General features: G+C 45.9%; 1 protein-coding gene across 17 annotated transcripts in view; it reads left to right on the top strand.

Moving 5' to 3' along the window:
- The window catches only part of PTPRT (protein tyrosine phosphatase receptor type T), a 1,085,477-nt gene that overhangs the window by 665,041 nt on the left and 400,271 nt on the right, over positions 1–20,165 (top strand). The gene's annotated exons all lie outside the window — the stretch shown is intronic.

Raw genomic sequence — 20,165 nt, 5'->3', positions numbered from 1 at the left:
TCTCCCTCTCCATAGGGATGACCACGGGGTGACTCTTTCCCTCAAGCTTTCAGGGTCCCAGGCTGAAGAAGGCTTCATTACAGTAAGTGCTTCTGGGGTAGGAAAAAGTGAGACAGACAAGTCTGACCTGGGCTTTTAAAGTTACCTTGAAAGTGACCATCTCTTCTCACATATCACTGGGCAAAGTCAGCCCCATGGACACACCTAACTTCAAAGGAACTGAAAAGCAGCGTAACCTGATGTATGCCTGGGACGTGAGAGAAATTTGAGAATAGATGTTAGGTCTGTCATTTGGCAGAAATGTTTTAAAATAACGAAACACCATTTAAAAATTTGGTTGACTTCAATGCATCAAAAATAAAGGCTTTTTATTTATCACAGATCACCATGAACAGAATTAACAGGAAAAAAAAATCTGGAATATACAAAGAAGTCCTACAAATGAGTAGATATTTGAACAAAGGATATGAAAGGGAGTTTACAAAGATGAAAACTAAGGCCAATGGATATATGAAGAAATCACCAAGCTCATTAGTATTAGAGAAATGTACATTAAAATAGAAATGGGAAAAAAACGTTGTACCCATCGTCTTGGCACAAATTTTTTTAGAGGAGCCTTTACACACAGCTCATTTTGCTGTAGCTATTCTGGAAGCAATGGGGGTACTTTGTGGAATTAAGTTTACACATACCCTGTAAATCAGCCCTCCTGCTCCTAGGAGTGTAGTCCCCAAAGGAATTTACACAAATCTAGAAGGGGATATGTGTGAGGAGGTCTCCTATAGCACAGGCTCTGATAGGGGTGAGTTGAAGACAAACGGCATGCCCATCAGTGAGCAATAGATGGATCAATTGTGAAGGATGGATGCAGCCCATGGGACGGTTGGCAGGAAGGACAGCCACCTGAGCAGATGTCAGAAGCAGTGTACTGAGCAATGAGAAGGTAAAGAAGATATAACACATTCAGATGTACATAATTAATGTACGTGCATACTATCACATTACATGCATTTTATAAGAATTCATTCAAACAAAGGAACATATGTGGAACATAGGATGTGTGTCCATGGAGAAGGGCAATGGGAGTGAGGGGTGTGGATTAAAAAATACAAAAATAAGCAGAACAATATTTGAGGGTTTATTTGTTTCTTATCCCTGCTGTAACAAAGCAACACAAAATCAACTGCTTAAAACAACACAAATGTATTTTTCTAGAGGTCAGTAGTCTAAAATAGGTCTGCGGGTCTGGGTTCCTTCTGTAGGCTTTACAGGAGAATCTGCTGCCTTGCTTTTCTAATTTCTAGAGGCTGCCTGTAGTCCTTGGCTTGTGAGCCCTTCCTCCATCTTCAAAGCCAGCAGTATGGCATTCTCTCTCCTCCTCTCTGACCTGCTTCTCTTTTATGCAGACCCTTGTGGGTTCATGGAGCCCACTCAGAAAATCCATAACTTAAATTTCAAGATCCTTAATTTAATCACATCCACAACTGTTTCTTTTGCCATGAAAAATAATATATTCACAGGTTCCAGGTATTAGGACATGGACATCTTTGGGGAGAGGGGCATTATTTTGCCTATCACAGGAGTTTTGGCTTGGGGCATAGGAGAGCAGGATATGTGGAGGGGTGTGGTCTGAGCCAGCATTTGGGAGGTGAGGACAGCAGTGACTTACCTGACCCAGTGTAGTTGGTGGATCAGAAGGATCGTATTGAGATCGAGAAGAACTTCCAATGATAGGGGTGCTTTTCCCAGGCCTCTCTATAAGATTTCTGCCCCTTCTTTCCCAGAGACACAGCTCCTAATAGTCCGAAAGCGGGGAGAGCAGGCAGCTACCTCCCCCTCATACCCCTTCTGGCTGCCCTGAGACCTGACTCAAAGTTAGACTGTCCTCCTATCAGGGGACCAAGCCTATGCAATGTAAGAAGTACTGGCTGGTCCTGTTAATCAAAACATAAATTCATACTGATCTGTGCTATTGAGTTATCATTCAGCCATATTCACTGCACTCACCTCCACTTTCCTACTGTGGGAGGAGTGGCTGGGGTGATGTCAGGCTTGCCCACATAACTTGCTTTGACCAATGTAGTATTAGTGGATGTGACATGAGGGAGGCCTCAGGAGCTCTTGCATGGGTTGGCTTGGCTCTGATGCATACATCAGGGAAAGAACATACCTTGAGCAGTTGCTGCCCCTTCAGCCTGGGCCCGCCCATAAACACACATGAAGCAGACCTGAGCACAGCACAGAGCCTGGAACCAAGCCTGGCTGAGCCCAGCCTAGATCAGACAGGCAGATGCATAAGCTCATGGATAAATGCCTATTGTAAACCAGCAGCTTTGGGGGCGATTTGTTACACAGCAATACTCCACTAATATATGAGCATGTATAATATTGTTTCAACCTCAGGAGACTCCTAGGAGATAGATTCCTAGGAGCTCTACTTTATGTATTATAAAACCAGGCTCAGAAAGGGTAAAATTACTTACTCAAGGTCACACATTTCATAAACAGATTTTGTTGTCAGGAGAGACAAAGTGTGAAAACATCAGGGACATGAGCAAAGCTCTTTGCAGATGGAGGGGAGATGCACAGTGGGGAGGGGATTGTGACTGGTGACCCTGGAGATGGGAGAGCTCCCATGTGTCTGGGGGCAGCCCGTAGAAGGGTGCGTCAAAGTTGAAAGTCAAGGGGAAGGACAGTGACCTACCTCTTCACAGTTCTGATACGAAGGGTGATCATTTGCTGGCTCTGTAAGAGCCCGTGGTTGGATTGTATCTCACAGTGTTGTGGCCAGGGGGCACCGCTGTTACAGGGGCCAGCCAGGAAACTCCACGTGTGCATTTTAGGCCATCACCCCTGCTGAGAGGCACTCACAGTGAGTGAGGGTGCTTTACCAGCGAGTGAGGCAGGCAGGCAGGGGTAAAGGGGTCTTCCAGCTACGGTTCCTCTGTGCTCCCTCTTCTACTGGGGTTCCCTTCTTGGCTCTTGGCCCCAAGGTGACTGGAATAGACAGGTTTGCTTTGTCACCTGTCCTTTCTCAATGCCTATGTGAGTCCCAAATGAGACCCAACAGAGAATGAGCCTCCTTCAACTGACAGTGGTTTTTGTTTGAAATTTTTCCTTCAATTTAATTCTCCTCTTATATATTTCAAAGAATAAAGCTTTGGACATCATAAAAAAGCTTGGTAGGCGTTTCTGGGCCTGCTGACACAGCAGGACTCTTCAAGGCCCAGCAGCCCTGAGTAGTGTCTATAGATTAATGCTATTCCTTGGGAGATCAAGAATGTCCTGGGGTGGGGGGGTTCTCAGCTGTGAGCAGCCTTGGCTTTTGAAAAGCCCCAGATCTGAATATAAAAAGCCAAACTCTCCAACTAAAAGAGAGGGTAATAGTTCTGGGAGAGAGGGACTAACGTCCAATCAGGAGATACTGCTTTTGTTTATTTGTTTTACATATTCTAGAAACAATTTGGTTTATACACAGCCCTTCACCAGCATCACAGTGATGGCTATATTGGCTACGGGGAAGACTGTTGCCTAATTCCACCGCCCATTTCGTTCACAGGCAGACTGTTTGTCGAGGAGAAGTGCGGCGTTCAGAATATTTAATGCCTCACCTGGGCCCAGCTCTCAGTGGCTTTTGACCATCAGAGATGCTTCAGGTTTCAGTCTTTCTCCAGCTTTTCCTTTTAGTTTCCTGGGGTTCTTTTTGTTTTGCTTTTTTTTATAAATAGACAAGGTAGACTTGCCATGAATTGTGAACTGAGCTGAAACCCAGAGGACCTTGTGGGCTCACCTTCTCCTCCCTCCCACTCTGAAACTCTTTTCCTCTCTGGAAACTGAAACCATGTAATTTAGAAATTGCTTCTCTCTTTCCAGCCTGATTTCCTCTGCCACCAAAGTAATTTTTAAACATTCCAAAGCTTTTATTTTCAGGCTGCCATCTTGTGCCCGTGTCCATTTAATTCTTCTTGGCATCTGAGCACCCGGGCAATCACTGTGGAAGTAGGTGTGGCCCAACACCCTGCTCCCCAGTTTAACACCGGATGCACTGGTCTGAGCCTCCGCTGGGATATACAGTGCCAGCTGGGACGTCAGGGGGTGGTCAGGGGGTCCCCAGGCAGAAGGGAGCTCTGGGAGAGGAAAGGTGAAGACACAGAATGTTCATGAAGTTCAGGCAGTGGGGTCCTGCATTGGTCAAGGCCTCGTTAGCAGATAAATCACACCACTTATTTTAGTAGAGAGGATTGCTTGTAAGGAGTTATTTCCTGCCATGTTTCTCAAACCGTACTGGGGCAGCCCAGGACACCACAGTGAACTTGCCGAGGTATCACGTGAGGACATTTTAGATTTTAATCTTGAAAGATCATGAAACACAGTGTCCTCTGTCCAACACCATACAAACTACTAAGTAGAGGTGGTCCACAGTTTCACCTTTAGACTGAGCCACATTCCTTGGATGCCATTGTATCTTTGCAAAGCCGACCTTCCAGTAGCTGGTATGATGAAAAACAAGTATTGCACTAAAGTCCACCTGGGGCAGGAAGTAGGAGTGTCTTGTTCAGTGCTCAACAGATGCATGCGTCCCAGTAGCAAGTAACTGTGGCTATTACAGAGTGACATTACAGTATTTTGTCTTTTGTGTGTAATGTTTTCTCAAACCACTGTTATGTTGTTAGGATATAAATACTTATTAAGTTGTTTGGACTCACTAATAAATGAAACTGTTAGGTGTTTCTTTGGTTAGGAACTCTGTGAAAAATTACCCCAACAGCAAGGGCACCATGAACTGAGCAAGTCTAGAAACCTTCTGGTTAACTAGATACAAAGAATTGGCTGGGAAACCGACAAGGTACAAAGGGAAAGTGAAGGTATTACACCAGTGTAGCCCCCGTGGGAAGCAGGCGCTGCCCGCTCTGGACAGAACAAAGAGAATGGGCTGGAATCATAAACAATTAAAAGACTGGAAGACAGAGCACTTGTTGGCAGGCGCTGATGTCTCTGCGGCTGGCTCTTGAAGTGTTGGGGAAACCGCAGACCAGATCTAACTGCTGAGACAGACTGAACTTGCCCGGGGTGAAGGAGTGATGTTGGAGTGATGCACCCAGAAACAGGAAGCCTGTTCTTCCTCCTTCAGCCTTGCAGGGTCCCTCTATGGTCCCCTATTGGCAGGGACGAGCATGGAGCCAGGTGGGGGAGCAGAGATCCTAGCCCCAGCTGCACAAAATAGTATGGGAGTGTTTGGAGCAAGAGAGTGGCTCAGTAAATGGCCCAGGGTGCTTGGGTGGCAGCTGTCATGCTCACTCTGGGCCTGAGGTCCATGGCCCCCACGGGTGGGTCCTTCTGGAGCCTAGGTTGCATCTGCCTCTTGGTTCCCCATCCACGCCCCAAGCTGCTTAGCTGTAGGACTGAGGGCATAGGGCCGTCGGGACAGCCCTCATCGGCCCCTGTTTTATATCCTGGCCGAGTTCACGGATCCTGAGGCAGCACAGCTAATCCAACTGTGGGTGAGATGAGCATTTGAGAGCAGGTTTTCCCAGAGAAACTGAGGCCCAGGGAATGACTGGAAGCTGGAAGAGAGGTAGGAATAGAGAGAGGAGGGAAGAGTGACAACCTTCAGGCACAGGGTCAGCTCCTCAGAATGGTCTTCCGTGACTGCCGTACGGAAACATCCTGGCTTGCCGTCTTCGTCCAGCTCACCCCTTCTCTCTTCCCTTTAAAACTCTTACTGCAACCTGCAGTTTTGTTAGCCCGCACGTCCGATTCCCCTTATGGTTGTTTAAGTCTGACTCCCCTCCCGAGTTTACGCTCAGGAGAGGCGGGGACCGGGTCTGTTTTTGTCCACACTGTGTCCCAGCACCTAGCCTGCCACCCTACAGGTGCTCAGTATATATTTCAAGCTAAACTGGGTCTAGGAAAACTTGAGTGTCAGTGAAGAGATCAGGGAGCAGGGAGCAGGACCTGGAGTCAAGGTCAGATGGTAGGCACAAGGCTTCCTGAACCCCCGGTCTCCCTTCCCTGCTTGATTTTTCTCTAGAGCACTTTCTACCACCTGACGTTCTAATTTTCTGATTCTCTCCTGTATTACATCATCCCCCCGCTGCACTAGAACATAATCCCCTTAAGGGCAGGGAGGATTTTTGGATGTTTGGTTCACTCTTACATCCTGTACAATACCTGGCACGTGGTGGGAGCTCAGAAATGTTTATTAAAACATTGAGTTTGTCCAGTGCTTTACTTTTGGCAAAGAATACTCATATCACAACGTCACAACTGCTTTTGTTGTTATTCTCACTTCTTAGGAATGGTACGAGGGACTGTTAGAATGTTTAACATCCAGACTGGCCTAACTCATCACTGGGTTGGGGGGGGGGGGAGGGGGCTTGAGTGGGGGATGGGGGATTTCTGTTCCCATGGCTTGTCTACTCCTGTGTCAGGATCTGCATGACTATTTGCTCCTTTGTTCTTGGCTCTTGAGCTTTAAATATGCTGTCTCCTCTGCCCAGGGTTTAACCTTCCCACCCCCTAGCCTCCCTCTCCTATTTCCGCACACCTCGCTTCTTTACCTGGTTAAATCCTATTCATCATTTGCCCAAGGCCCTTTCTTTCAGGAGAGCCTTCTTGGCTTCCAGACTCCACATTACATTGTCGGTGATTTACTCTCAAATATTTAACAGTGGAATGTTATGGTTGAGTTCTAGGTTAAGCTGTAGTTATAGGTTAAACCCAGTGCTTCCAGCCTTCCAATCAAGAACACATGGTTCATTGAAAATCTGTTGGTATCCCTGTCAAGAAGCTCCTACTCCAGAGACAATGCTGCATTGCCCAGGTGTTTCTGATGCCAGATCTTGATCGCTAACCCTCATTTTGTTAATTAGCATGCTAAATGTCAGAAATTGGTTGTTGTGGTTGAAATTGGGGACCTGTTGACTAGCATAATAATAAGTAGTATGAGTGGGCTCTAATTAGTGAAATTGAAGGTAATCAAAATATGTGGGCTGGCCAAGATATTTTTAAAGCTCTTTCCGGACATACATAATGAAGAAGAACCCAGTAAGACTTCTAGCCTTGAACTTAGGGTGATTGATTCCCAAACAGCCCTGGTCACCCATTGCATAAGGAGGATTCCTGGTTTACTGATGTTACTAGAAGGGTAATTGATTTTGCCCCTGGAACAGAAGCAGGCAAAGGACAGCTCTGGTGTTGTCTACCTGTTTTTGTAAATAAGCTTTTATTGAAAGAGCCACACCCCTTTGTGTGCGGATAGTCTGTGTCCCTTTCCACTGCAGTTCAGAGATGAGCAATCACAACAGAGACTGTCTGACCTGCAAAGCCTAAAACATTTACTATCTAAGCCCCTTACAAAAAAGAAAAGAAAAGAAAAACGCTTGCCAACTTCTGCAAGGACAGATTTCTGGGACTTCCTTGAACTTTACAGAATAGATGGTGTGACCTGTTCTGTGTCTGCTTGCTAATAAACATTTGTGTAATAAGTGATCATCCATGTCGTAGAATTTGGCCTGAGACTTGCTTTTATTATAACCTAATAATGCAGTTGTGGGAGGATCATTAACCTTCACTCACCTCAAATGTCCTTGGTGGCTTCTGGTGTCTATGGAAAAGGATGTGAGGGTTGTGCACGAGTCATGAGTCAGTGGGCTCAGATGAGTCTCCAGTGCTCGGCTCTGTCTTTCTGCCATGTGCTTCCCGGAAGCCCAGCACTTCCCCTGCAAAAAGGTGCTTCAGGCTTCATCATTCCGTTCATCACACTGCTGTGTCTGCATCTCCTTCTAGAGCATGAGTCTCATGAAGGCAAGAAAGTGTCTGTCTTATTCACATGCACCCCTAATGCCTGTCCCATCTCAGAGGTTCAAGATGTGTTTGTAGAAATTAGGACTAGACAACTAATCTTCGACGAAGCAGGAAGGAATGTCCAATGGAAAAAAGACAGTCTCTTCAACAAATGGTGTTGGGAAAGTTGGACAGCCACATGCAGAAGAATGAAACTGGACCATTTCCTTACACCACACACAAAAATAGACTCAAAATGGATGAAAGCCTTAAATGTGAGATAGGAATCCATCAAAATCCTAAAGGAGAACACGGGCAGCAACCTCTTCGACCTCAGCCGCAGCAACTTCTTCCTAGAAACATCGCCAAAGGCAAGGGAAGCAAGGGCAAAAATGAACTATTGGGACTTCATCAAGATAAAAAACTTTTGCACAGCAAAGGAAACAGTCAACAAAACCAAAAGACAACCGACAGAATGGGAGAAGATATTTGCAAATGACATAACAGATAAAGGGCTCGTATCCAAAATCTATTATAAAGAACTTATCAAACTCAACACCCAAAGAACAAAGAATCCAATCAAGAAATGGGCAGAAGACATGAACAGATATTTCTGCAAAGAAGACATCCAAATGGCCAACAGACACATGAAAAAGTGCTCAACATTGCTTGGCATCAGGGAAATCCAAATCAAAACCTCAATGAGATACCACCTCACACCAGTCAGAATGGCTAAAATGAACAAGTCAGAAACGACAGATGTTGGCGGGGATGTGGAGAAAGGGGAACCCTCCTACACTGTTGGTGGGAATGCAAGCTGGTGCAGCCACTCTGGAAAACAGTATGGAGGTTCCTCAAAAAGTTGAAAATAGAGCTACCCTATGACCCAGCAATTGCACTACTGGGTATTTACCCCAAAGATACAAATGTAGGGATCCGAAGGGGTACGTGCACCCCGATGTTTATAGCAGCAATGTCCACAATAGCCAAACTGTGGAAAGAGCCAAGATGTCCATCGACAGATGAATGGATAAAGAATGAATGAATGAATGGATATATATACAATGGACTATTATGCAGCCATCAAAAGGAATGAGATCTTGCCATTTGCAACGACGTGGATGGAACTGGAGGGTATTATGCTGAGCGAAATAAGTCAGTCAGAGAAAGACATGTATCATATGACCTCACTGATATGAGGAATTCTTAATCTCAGGAAACAAACTGAGGGTTGCTGGAGTGGGGGGTGGGGTGGGAGGGATGGGGTGACTGGGTGATAGACACTGGGGAGGGTATGTGCTATGGTGAGCGCTGTGAATTGTGCAAGACTGATGAATCACAGATCTGTACCTCTGAAACAAATAATGCAATATATGTTAAGAAAAAAAAAAAGAAGAAGATAGCAGGAGGGGAAGAATGAAGGGGGGGAAATCAGAGGGGGAGACGAACCATGAGAGACGATGGACTCTGAAAAACAAACTGAGGGTTCTAGAGGGGGGGGGGTGGGAGGATGGGCTAGCCTGGTGATGGGTATTAAAGAGGGCACGTTCTGCATGGAGCACTGGGTGTTATACACAAACAGTGAATCATGGAACACTACATCAGAAACTAATGATGTAATGTATGGTGATTAACATAATAAAATAAAAAAAATGTAAAAAAAACTAATGATGTAATGTATGGTGACTAACATAACATAATAAAATAAAATAAAAAAAAAAAAAGAAAGAAGGACTAGATACAGCAGTATCCGAAGGTGCATTAATGGAAGCTTGCTGGCTCCTAACCGTAGTTGGTTAAAAGCATGAACCCAACAACCAACGAGATCGAGAACCAGGCCAGTTACCTACAGGACTCCTATTCTATCTTAATGGCCCTTCCACCTGCCTCCCTTCCGTAGGTGGGAGCTGTATTTGAGGGAGCACAGCTGTGTCAAGTCCCACCTGAGAGCTTGGTGGAGACTCTCCTTAGCTCCCCTTACAGCCCTGAAAGGCAGGGAATACCACCCACGTTCTGCATAGGAAAAAAAAATGCAGCACAGATGCAGATGGGACACGTGACTTGCTTTAGGTTCAGGTGTTCACAGAGCCATGGCATCTCCAGTGCTCTAGAGTAGTTCTTCATTAATTAATGAGTCAGTGAACATGTACAGGAATTACCTTCTTTATTTCACTGCTACAAGAAATAGCAGCGAGTCACCTTCTCACAAGGTAACATGTTCCCAGCCTTGCAGGACTCCATTCATCAGGATGAGTAGGACCCGGTGACCCTGGATGGTGAGTGTACCAGCATCCTCCACAGAAGCCTCTGGATTCCTGTCCTTGCCTCCTTCTATGTCTGTGGTAATAGTCAACAAATTCTTGTCCACCAAGCATCTGAAACAAATTAAAGGAGGTGGTGGAAAGTAAGCACGAAAGTGGGTTTGGATGATACTGGAAGGAAGATGGATTTTAATTTTGTTCCTTTTACCTTTTTCTCCCTTCGTGTATCATTTCCACGCAGAAATTGCAAATTAATGGTCACATCGAAATATCTGTCAACGTATTACTGCTCTTGCAGTATCAAATTATACTGGCAATAATGTTTCCAGCTGCCTAGGACTCCATTGCAATTTAATTTGAAAGGAATTCAAATTGCATCTCCAAATGGATAAAAAATTAATTTTACATACAAGCTATCCACCTCCACATTTTCAGCCCCATGCCCCAAATTATCTCAATGTAGGTTCAACTTTGAACAGTACATATGTTACAGCCAACTCCACAGGCAAAGATGAATAAATAGAAAATTCATGATTTGGAAATCTGCTTTGCTGCTCTTTTTTTTAATAAGATGTTCTGCCTTGATTAAGGTCATTAGGAGATTCTACAGCTATTGCCTTTGACAGTAGGAATGGAAGCTGGGCCCACAGAGAACAAAAAAGCCTCAAATTCTGACTTAACCACATAACTACCCTTCACAATTGGAGTGTGAAGAGAGTCCTGATTCACCCCTTACTTCTTTTCCCTTGCGGCAGGGAGGAGCTTAATTCTGGTTTGGTCTTCAGCCATCACCTACTTTCTATATTTTACTCATTCCTCAGTTTATTTATTAAGCAGCCATGTGTTCTAGTTATGAAAATGAAGAGATCTAAGGACTCCCATGGGAGCAGGTGAACGTGAACGGAGCCTATGAACGACTAACTTGCAGTCTGAGAAGATGTACAGAGGAGATGTGCTATGGGGCTAAAGAAAACATGATGGAGGCATCCATTGCACCTGGACAAGGAAGGCTTTTGGAGAAAGTTACAAGGAAAGGGTGGCTTTGGTGCTGGGCCTGGCATCTGTTGACTAGGGATTTGCCAGAGGCATCCCAAGCAGCAGGAAGAACATGGGCAAGAGCAGGGAGGTATGGGCGGATTCAGGATGTGATGCTTGGCTTTCCCAATGTAGGATTTGAGGAGTGAGCGGTGGGAAACGAGGAAGGGAGTTTGGAGGTGGGAGGGTATAGGTTGCAGATTGGTCTCAGGTATTAGGTGGAAAATGGCACTTCGGGAAGAAATGGTACGTTAGTAAGATCTAACATGCAAAAGAGGAGAAGTGCTCGGAGGTCAGGAGGACCAGCCTGCCTTCCAGAGGCAGCTGTGGGAATGAGGGGGCTTCTGAAGACATGAATCAGTCAGTCACACACAGACCCACACACACATCTGTCCCTAACCTTTGCAAGAACACAATAGGGTCTGGGGCAAGAACAGTTAGAGCCTGTGGCCCCCTTCCTTCTCCTTTCCTCTGACTCTGTCCCTCCCCACTAAAAGCCTCACACAAACCTGTGTGGGCACTTCAGTCCTCATGTCCAGGTTCTGTTCACTCCCCCCAAATGACCATTCTTTGGTTACCCCTTGGGCCTAGGGATGCACACACATGGGATATAGTCTGAGGAAGGGCAGACCAAAGGAAGAGGTTCACACAGGCCCCAGAAGTGAATTTGGGGCACTGGGGCAGGGAATTCTGGGGGTATCAGGTACCTGGGTCCTGGTCCAGAATAGGGAGCACGGGATGCAGATGGATGCTTTAAAGGCCCTCTGACTCCTGCTGCAGGAGGAGGGCACAGGCCAAAGAGGGCTAGAGTGGGCTCCTTAATGCACGGGGCTCAGGACAGGGCCCCAGTTGTCAGGTGTAAGGGCAGAGAGAAAGTTTACCCAGAGGCCAAGCCGCTTGGATTTTTCATCAGAGGAAGATATTCCAGCTTCCCAGACAAGCCACACTCTCTTCCCACTGTTTGTCTTCTCATTGGCCTGGAGGCTGTTACTTAAGAAGGTTATGTGGGCATGGCCTTCTCTGGTGGCTGAAACTACCCTAGGCTCGAAGCTTGGACATATTTACATGGGAGATGTAAATTCAACAAACCAATCTCCACTGCACACATGAGGCTTTCTCGGCAATTTCCAACTTGTTTGCACCAACCCCAGTGTAAACCCAGGACTCTCCGTGCTACAGACAATTACCAGAGCAGAAGCTGGGTTTGGAGGCTGAGGCTTGGGGGGAGGGGTCAGACTAAAAGCATGAATGCTTCCATGACACATTTTTGAAAACTAGTTTTCATTGTGTGGATTTCAGGACACTCTTTTTGCTTGAATGCAAAAATAAATATGTTCACCATAAAGACTCTGTGACATCATGGCGGGGACGAAACTGGGACTGTAGAGTCAAGGGTCCGAGCTCAGTTCCCAAGAACAGGTCACCATCTGTTCATCACGGTTTAATAGACATGAACTGGCCCCTCGACAGACCCTGCACCATGTGTTGGGGCTTGCTGGACAAACAGAATATGGTCCCTGGCAGCCTGGGAGGAGTGACAGATAAATGAACAAGCAGTTCCTAGAAAGTATGACAAATGCCGAGTGGGCTGGACACCTGTGCAAAGTGCCGTGGGAGCCCAGAGCTGGGGACTTGGCTGTGTGGCTCTGGGTCAGTCACGTGCCTTCGTTGGCCTTGATTTTCTATGCCAGAGAATTCTGTTCAGCATGCAAGTGCCTAGCGCAGAGTTACTATGTCATCAGTAGCCACTGTCTTTCCCTTTCTGGAGTGGGAGTTCTCAAACTTTCAAATACTTTCATCCACACCTGTCTAACCCACAGCTCTACCGGAGGTCTTGCCTTTTGCATAGGAACTGAGCCTTCCTTGATCTTCTTAATTTTCGTACGCTGGGAAACCCCCAAAGTCATGCCTCAAGGTTATCAGTAACACATGTGGCCATATTTCCCAAGTGCCTTTGGCCTCTGGTCCCTGTGTTCCCAGGTGGTATTTCAATGGCCCAAGGGAGGCATGCAGATCTCAGTCCTTTCTAGCATCCACAGGAGGTCCAAACCCTTTTGTGTTATTTTGAGGACCCTGTTGAAGACCTCGGAGTCACACAGAGAACAGGCACACTGGGCTCCCGGGAACATTCTATCACCTTGTTCGCCCCCATCTTCTCCTGTTCAACCCCAGCCGACAAGTGGATTCATTTTTCTCTTCCTCTGAAGGCTGAGCACAACTGATCCCAGGGCCCTGGGGATGCAGCTTGTGCTCCAAATAAATTTCTTAAGGCATTTCTCCAAGAAAGGCCATTTTCTCTAAGAGGAATGCCCACTGTTAGACAGAGGCAATTTTCTCTCTCCCTTTACAGCTCATTTTATACTCATTAACAGACCTCTGAGATTAGTGCAATAATTTCCACTTTATAGACGAGGAAATGGAGGCTCAGAGATGAAGTGCCCTTGCCCAAGGTCACACAGCTAGTGAGCGCCAGAGTCTGGCTTCAAGCCGCGCTCCGCCAGGCTCCACTGTTCCCTGTGGCCTGAGGACAGAGGCATGGGCTTCAGAGGAAGCAAGTAATGTTCCCAGTGCCCTGACCCTCCCGCTCTGGGAGAGAGTCTCTGCTCCGTGGCAGGCTTGCACCATCCCTTCCCCTCTTGGAAAAGGTGCCTCTGCCTGCTACCTCCTTTAAGAAGAGCAGAAAGGTGTCTGAGTGCACAGCTGCGCAGGTGAGCTGTGGGGGGAATTCTGGAGAAGCTGAGACCAGCAGTGGGAAGACAGGCCAGTGGTCAGCTGAGCACTAAGTGGGACGGAGTCCCGCATCACCCTCTCCAGCGGGCCCCTGGCTCCTGAGGGTCAAGCATTTCTGCCTCAGTTCTCGGCCTCCTCCCAGCATCCTCCCCAGATGGCCTCAGGTTCGTGCTGACTCCATGCCCTGTGCTATCACGGCGCAGTGCAAACACAGGGGCACTGGACCCTGGGGGACTTAGATCTCAGCCGCGCACTCACTATGTGGCACAGCCCACAGAGCTCCGCCTTCCTCTCAGACGAGACTAGTGATGCTTCCTCACAGATGGTGGTGAGGTCTACAAAACAGGGCATCTGTCCTTTGGCTTGATACTCCCTGGGGCCCTCCCGTGCATGTCTCTGGGCTGCATGCAGGCTCCTGGGACGAGCAGACAGCGCACCTGCTCTGACACACAGGGCTTACATTCTAGCGGCCAGGGCCAACTTTTGAAAAGCTGCCGACTGCGGAAAACGAATATATAAAGAAACAGTGAACAAGAGGAGAAAGAAAGAGCCACTGAGCTCTGCCCAGGGACTCAGCAAGGACATCTTCAGAGAGGAGACAAAGTGAACAGGAGTGAAAGCAGGAGAGGGTATGGCCCAGCTCCAGCAGGGAGGGGCAGGGTGGCAGGCAGAGCGCAGGAGAGGGGGTGGGAGAGGCTGGCTCCGCTTCCCTCTAGGGCATGCGTGGCACCTGCCCGGACTCTCTCCAGACCCCTCTGGTCAGGCATGGCTTCTGACTTTGCACACTAGGCATGTAGTCAGGTAGATAGAAGTTCAAAAACTCCACTTTGCCACTTGCTGGTCTTGCTACTCTACACAAGTTCCTGGCCCTCTCTGGCCTCAGTTTATTCATCTGTAAAGTGGGGCTGGCAGTCAGTCCCTCCCTCACAGGGTCACAAGATGATGCAGGTGATAGAACCCAACACCGTGCAGTTGGCCATCAACAGTGTTTTGTTTTTATAGCTTCCTTTGTGCTTTAAGGGCACATTGGAAATCCCCCAGAAAATATTTAACATGGGCTTGGTACCTCTTTTTTTTTTTTAATTTTTTATTGTTATGTTAATCACCATACATTACACAATTAGTTTTTGATGTAGTGTTCCATGATTCATTGTTTGTGCATAACACCCAGTGCTCCATGCAGAACGTGCCCTCTTTAATACCCATCACCAGGCTAACCCATCCCCCCACGCCCCTCCCCTCTAGAACCCTCAGTTTGTTTTTCAGAGTCCATCGTCTCTCATGGTTCGTCTCCCCCTCTGATTACCCCCCCTTCATTCTTCCCCTCCTGCTATCTTCTTCTTCTTTTTTTTTTTTTCTTAACATATATTGCATTATTTGTTTCAGAGGTACAGATCTGTGATTCAACAGTCTTGCACAATTCATAGCGCTCACCATAGCACATACCCTCCCCAGTGTCTATCACCCAGCCACACCATCCCTCCCACCCCACCCCCCACTCCAGCAACCCTCAGTTTGTTTCCTGAGATTAAGAATTCCTCATATCAGTGAGGTCATGTGATACATGTCTTTCTCTGATTGACTTATTTCACTCAGCATAACACCTTCCAGTTCCATCCATGTCATTGCAAATGGCAAGATCTCATTCCTATTGATGGCTGCATAATAGTCCATTGTATATATATACCACCTCTTCTTTATCCATTCATCTGTCGATGGACATCTTGGCTCTTTCCACAGTTTGGCTATTGTGGACATTGCTGCTATAAACATCGGGGTGCATGTACCCTTTCGGATCCCTACATTTGTATCTTTGGGGTAAATACCCAGTAGTGCAATTGCTGGGTCATAGGGTAGCTCTATTTTCAACTTTTTGAGGAACCTCCATACTGTTTTCCAGAGTGGCTGCACCAGCTTGCATTCCCACTAACAGTGTAGGAGGGTTCCCCTTTCTCCGCATCCCCGCCAACATCTGTCGTTTCTGACTTGTTAATTTTAGCCATTCTGACTGGTGTGAGGGGGTATCTCATTGAGGTTTTGATTTGGATTTCCCTGATGCCAAGCAATGTTGAGCACTTTTTCATGTGTCTGTTGGCCATTTGGATGTCTTCTTTGCAGAAATGTCTGTTCATATCTTCTGCCCATTTCTTGATTGGATCATTTGTTCTTTGGGTGTTGAGTTTAGTAAGTTTTTTATAGATTTTGGATACTAGCCCTTTATCTGATATGTCATTTGCAAATATCTTCTCCCATTCTGTCGGTTGTCTTTTGGTTTTGTTGACTGTTTCCTTTGCTGTGCAAAAGCTTTTTATCTTGATGAAGTCCCAATAGTTCATTTTTGCCCTTGCTTCCCTTGCCTTTGGCGATGTTTCTAGGAAGAAGTTGCTCCAGCTGAGGTCGAAGAGGTTGCTGCCTGTGTTCTCCTTTAGGATTTTGATGGACTCCTGTCTCACATTGAGGTCTTTCAACCATTTGGAGTCTATTTTTGTGTGTGGTGTAAGGAAATTGTCCAGTTTCATTCTTCTGCACGTGGCTGTCCAATTTTCCCAACACCATTTGTTGAAGAGACTGTCTTTTTTCCATTGGACATTCTTTCCTGCTTTGTCAAAGCTTAGTTGACCATAGAGTTGAGGGTCCATTTCTGGGCTCTCTGTTCTGTTCCATTGATCTATGTGTCTGTTTTTGTGCCAGTACCATACTGTCTTGATGATGACAGCTTTGTAATAGAGCTGGAAGTCCGGATTTGTGATGCCGCCAGCTTTGCTTTTCTTTTTCAACATTCCTCTGGCTATGCGGGGTCTTTTCTGGTTCCATACAAATTTTAGGATTATTTGCTCCATTTCTTTGAAGAAAGTGGATGGTATTTTGATGGGGATTGCATTGAATGTGTAGATTGCTCTAGGTAGCATTGACATCTTCACAATATTTTTTCTTCCAATCCATGAGCATGGAACGTTTTTCCATTTCTTTGTGTCTTCCTCAGTTTCTTTCATGAGTATTTTATAGTTTTCTGAGTACAGATCCTTTGCCTCTTTGGTTAGATTTATGCCTAGGTATCTTATGGTTTTGGGTGCAATTGTAAATGGGATCGACTCCTTAATTTCTCTTTCTTCTGTCTTGTTGTTGGTGTATAGGAATGCCACTGATTTCTGTGCATTGATTTTATATCCTGCCACTTTACTCAATTCCTGTATGAGTTCTAGCAGTTTTGGGGTGGAGGCTTTGGGGTTTTCCACATAAAGTATCATATCATCTGCAAAGAGTGAGAGTTTGACTTCTTCTTTGCCGATTTGGATGCCTTTGATTTCTTTTTGTTGTCTGATTGCTGTGGCTAGGACTTCTAATACTATGTTGAATAGCAATGGTGATAGTGGACATCCCTGCCGCGTTCCTGACCTTAGGGGGAAAGCTCTCAGTTTTTCCCCATTGAGAATGATATTCGCTGTAGGTTTTTCATAGATGGCTTTTATGATATTGAGGTATGTACCCTCTATCCCTATACTCTGAAGAGTTTTGATCAAGAAAGGATGCTGTACTTTGTCAAATGCTTTTTCTGCATCTATTGAGAGGATCATGATTCTTGTTCTTTCTTTTGTTAATGTATTGTATCACATTGATTGATTTGCGGATGTTGAACCAATCTTACAGCCCAGGGATAAATCCCAGGGATAAATTCACCACTTGGTCGTGGTGAATAATCCTTTTAATGTACTGTTGGATCCTATTGGCTAGTATTTTGGTGAGAATTTTTGCATCCATGTTCATCAAGGATATTGGTCTGTAATTCTCCTTTTTGATGGGGTCTTCGGTTTTGGGATCAAGGTAATGGTGGCCTCATAGAATGACTTCGGAAGTTTTCCTCCCATTTCTATTTTTTGGAACAGTTTCAGAGGAATAGGTATTAATTCTTCTTTAAATGTTTGGTAGAAATCCCCTGGGAAGCCATCTGGCCCTGGGCTTTTGTTTGTTGGGAGATTTTTGATGACTGCTTCAATTTCCTTAGTGGTTATAGGTCTGTTCAGGTTTTCTATTTCTTCCTGGTTCAGTTTTGGTAGTTGATACATCTCTAGGAATGCATCCATTTCTTCCAGGTTATCTAATTTGCTGGCATAGAGTTGCTCATAATATGTTCTTATAATTGTTTGTATTTCTTTGGTGTTGGTTGTGATCTCTCCTCTTTCATTCATGATTTTGTTGATGTGGGTCATTTCTCTTTTCTTTTTGATAAGTCTGGCCAGGGGTTTATTGGGCTTGGTACATCTTAAGATGTTTAACAAGATGGTCAACTCTTGGATTTAAAAGGGTCTTACATGTTGCTGTTCTCACTCTCTAAGGAGATGAGGTGAGAGAGCCCGAGGAGTGACGATCTTATTGGGGTGTGGCGTCTGTTTTGAAGGCACCCCCGGAGGAGGCATGTTGTGAGGTCCTGAGCAGGGCTGGGAGAGTTCTGGCGTCTGGACCTGCAGAAAGGCTCCAGCTGGGCGAGGCCAGTGGGGAGGTGCGGACTTCCCAGGCAAGCGGTTTCTCGCTCATCCTATACTTGTACATTTGTCCTCATGCCATCAGGACTTGTTAAACCAATCGGCCACACCACATCATAACCTCCCCCCACCCCCACTATGGGGACAACACTTTTCACCTTATTCTGTGTGGGCTCAGCACAATGCACCCTCAGCAACAGCTTGTTCAATGTCATATTTTCAAAGTCACCCATTTGCTTTTGGAACGCTGGCTCTCTTTTACACAAAGGACCTGTGAACATGAATAATTGGGCTGTACGAGTGACCGTGAACTCAGTCGATCCAGAGCCAGGCTGCTCGCTGTCCCCAGCAGCACGGGTGCAGGTCTGGGCTGGTTTGCCAGGCTCCCTGACATTTTTGGGCATCCTGCTCGAAAGAAGACTGCTTGGAAGTGTGTTCCTTGGCAAGGCTCTGACACAGTTCACAGGATGTTTTTCCCTATAGGGGCAGGTCAGGGAACTCAGTTTGCATCAGGTCCCTCCCTCTTTCCTACTGCTACATTGGCACAGGGCCGGCCTTACCCCTAAAGGCTCTTAGGAGACAGAGTGCGAATACCCCTAAATTCAAATACCCCCAAATGCTCTTAGGGTGATAGAATCCATCATTTTGCGTAAGGATGCTTCACAGCACTGCCATTTAGAAGACTTTCAGAGTAGAGACAGCATACGAAACCTTATTATTTGTATCGCTATTCCTATTGCTGCAAAAGAAAAACCACCATATATTGAGTGCTTACTAAGTTCAAGGTACAATTCTAACTGCTCTGCAAACAACATTTCATTTAACCCCCCACTGGTGAGGTTAGTACTACTGTTATCCCCATTTTATAAATGAAATAAAAGATGAACCCAAAGAAATGACAGAACTTGGTAAAGTCCAATAGGTAGTATAGAGGGAAAATACTGATTTAATCTTTAGCCAGTGCTTAAGTACTTCCAGCTAAGATAGTCAACACAAGAACTTATGGGGATGCTGATCACAAAAGAAGTTATGCTTCTATTGTAAGAAACGCCTAAGATTTACAGAATGACTTCACATGCGGGGATTTTTTTTTTTAAGTGTTTGGTTTGTTATAATCTGTTTTGTACAAAAGCATCTATTTTACATGAAGTATAAACAGAATATTGGTAGTAAAATAAGACAGCCAGTGTTATATACGGGGGTCTGGGACCACGTGGGAAAGGTTGGTATAGCAGTAGAGTGTGAAAGCATGACCATATCTGCTTTTAAAGATTGACTGATTTAGAGAAAGAGTGTGTGATCAGGGGGAGGGGCAGAGGGGGAGAGAGAATCACAAGCAGGCTCCACTCTGAGCACGGAGCCCAACGCAGGGCTCAATCTCACAACCCTGAGATCATGAACTGAGCTGAAATCAAGAGTCAGACGCTTAACTGACTGAGCCGCGTTGTCAGTGGAAGGAGGGGAAATTGCAAGGTGTAGTCAGCGGCGCCTGTGACCGTGTGGACAGACCGAGTGCCGCGTGCTGAGCCTGTGGCTGGATTTGCAGCCTGTGCACCTCAGTGCGGTTAACGAGAGTGAGGGGGCTGATTTCCCAAGGGGAGAGGATGTGGCTGGATTAAATGTAAGGCAGGTCAGAACTCCAGCAACCATCTCAATTAGTATATCCCCGGGGTGTTGTGTGTGCTGTTGGTGGTACTCAGGGTGGTTTTCCGGGGTACCCTGATGAACCTTTAAGAATTTAACAATTTTGCATTTTTTTTAATGGTTAACATTTATGTATGGCAAGTGATTCGGGTTTTCCCTTTATATAATATAGTTACGTTTTCTTTTAGTTGCATGCGTTTAAGTAAGAAGAAAAGAGTTCGATTTACAG

This window comes from Halichoerus grypus, chromosome 10, assembly GCF_964656455.1.
Source record: "Halichoerus grypus chromosome 10, mHalGry1.hap1.1, whole genome shotgun sequence".
Taxonomy (NCBI): domain Eukaryota; kingdom Metazoa; phylum Chordata; class Mammalia; order Carnivora; family Phocidae; genus Halichoerus; species Halichoerus grypus.
The sequence above is the reverse complement of the archived record's forward strand: the minus strand, read 5'-3'. Positions and strand labels throughout refer to the sequence as shown.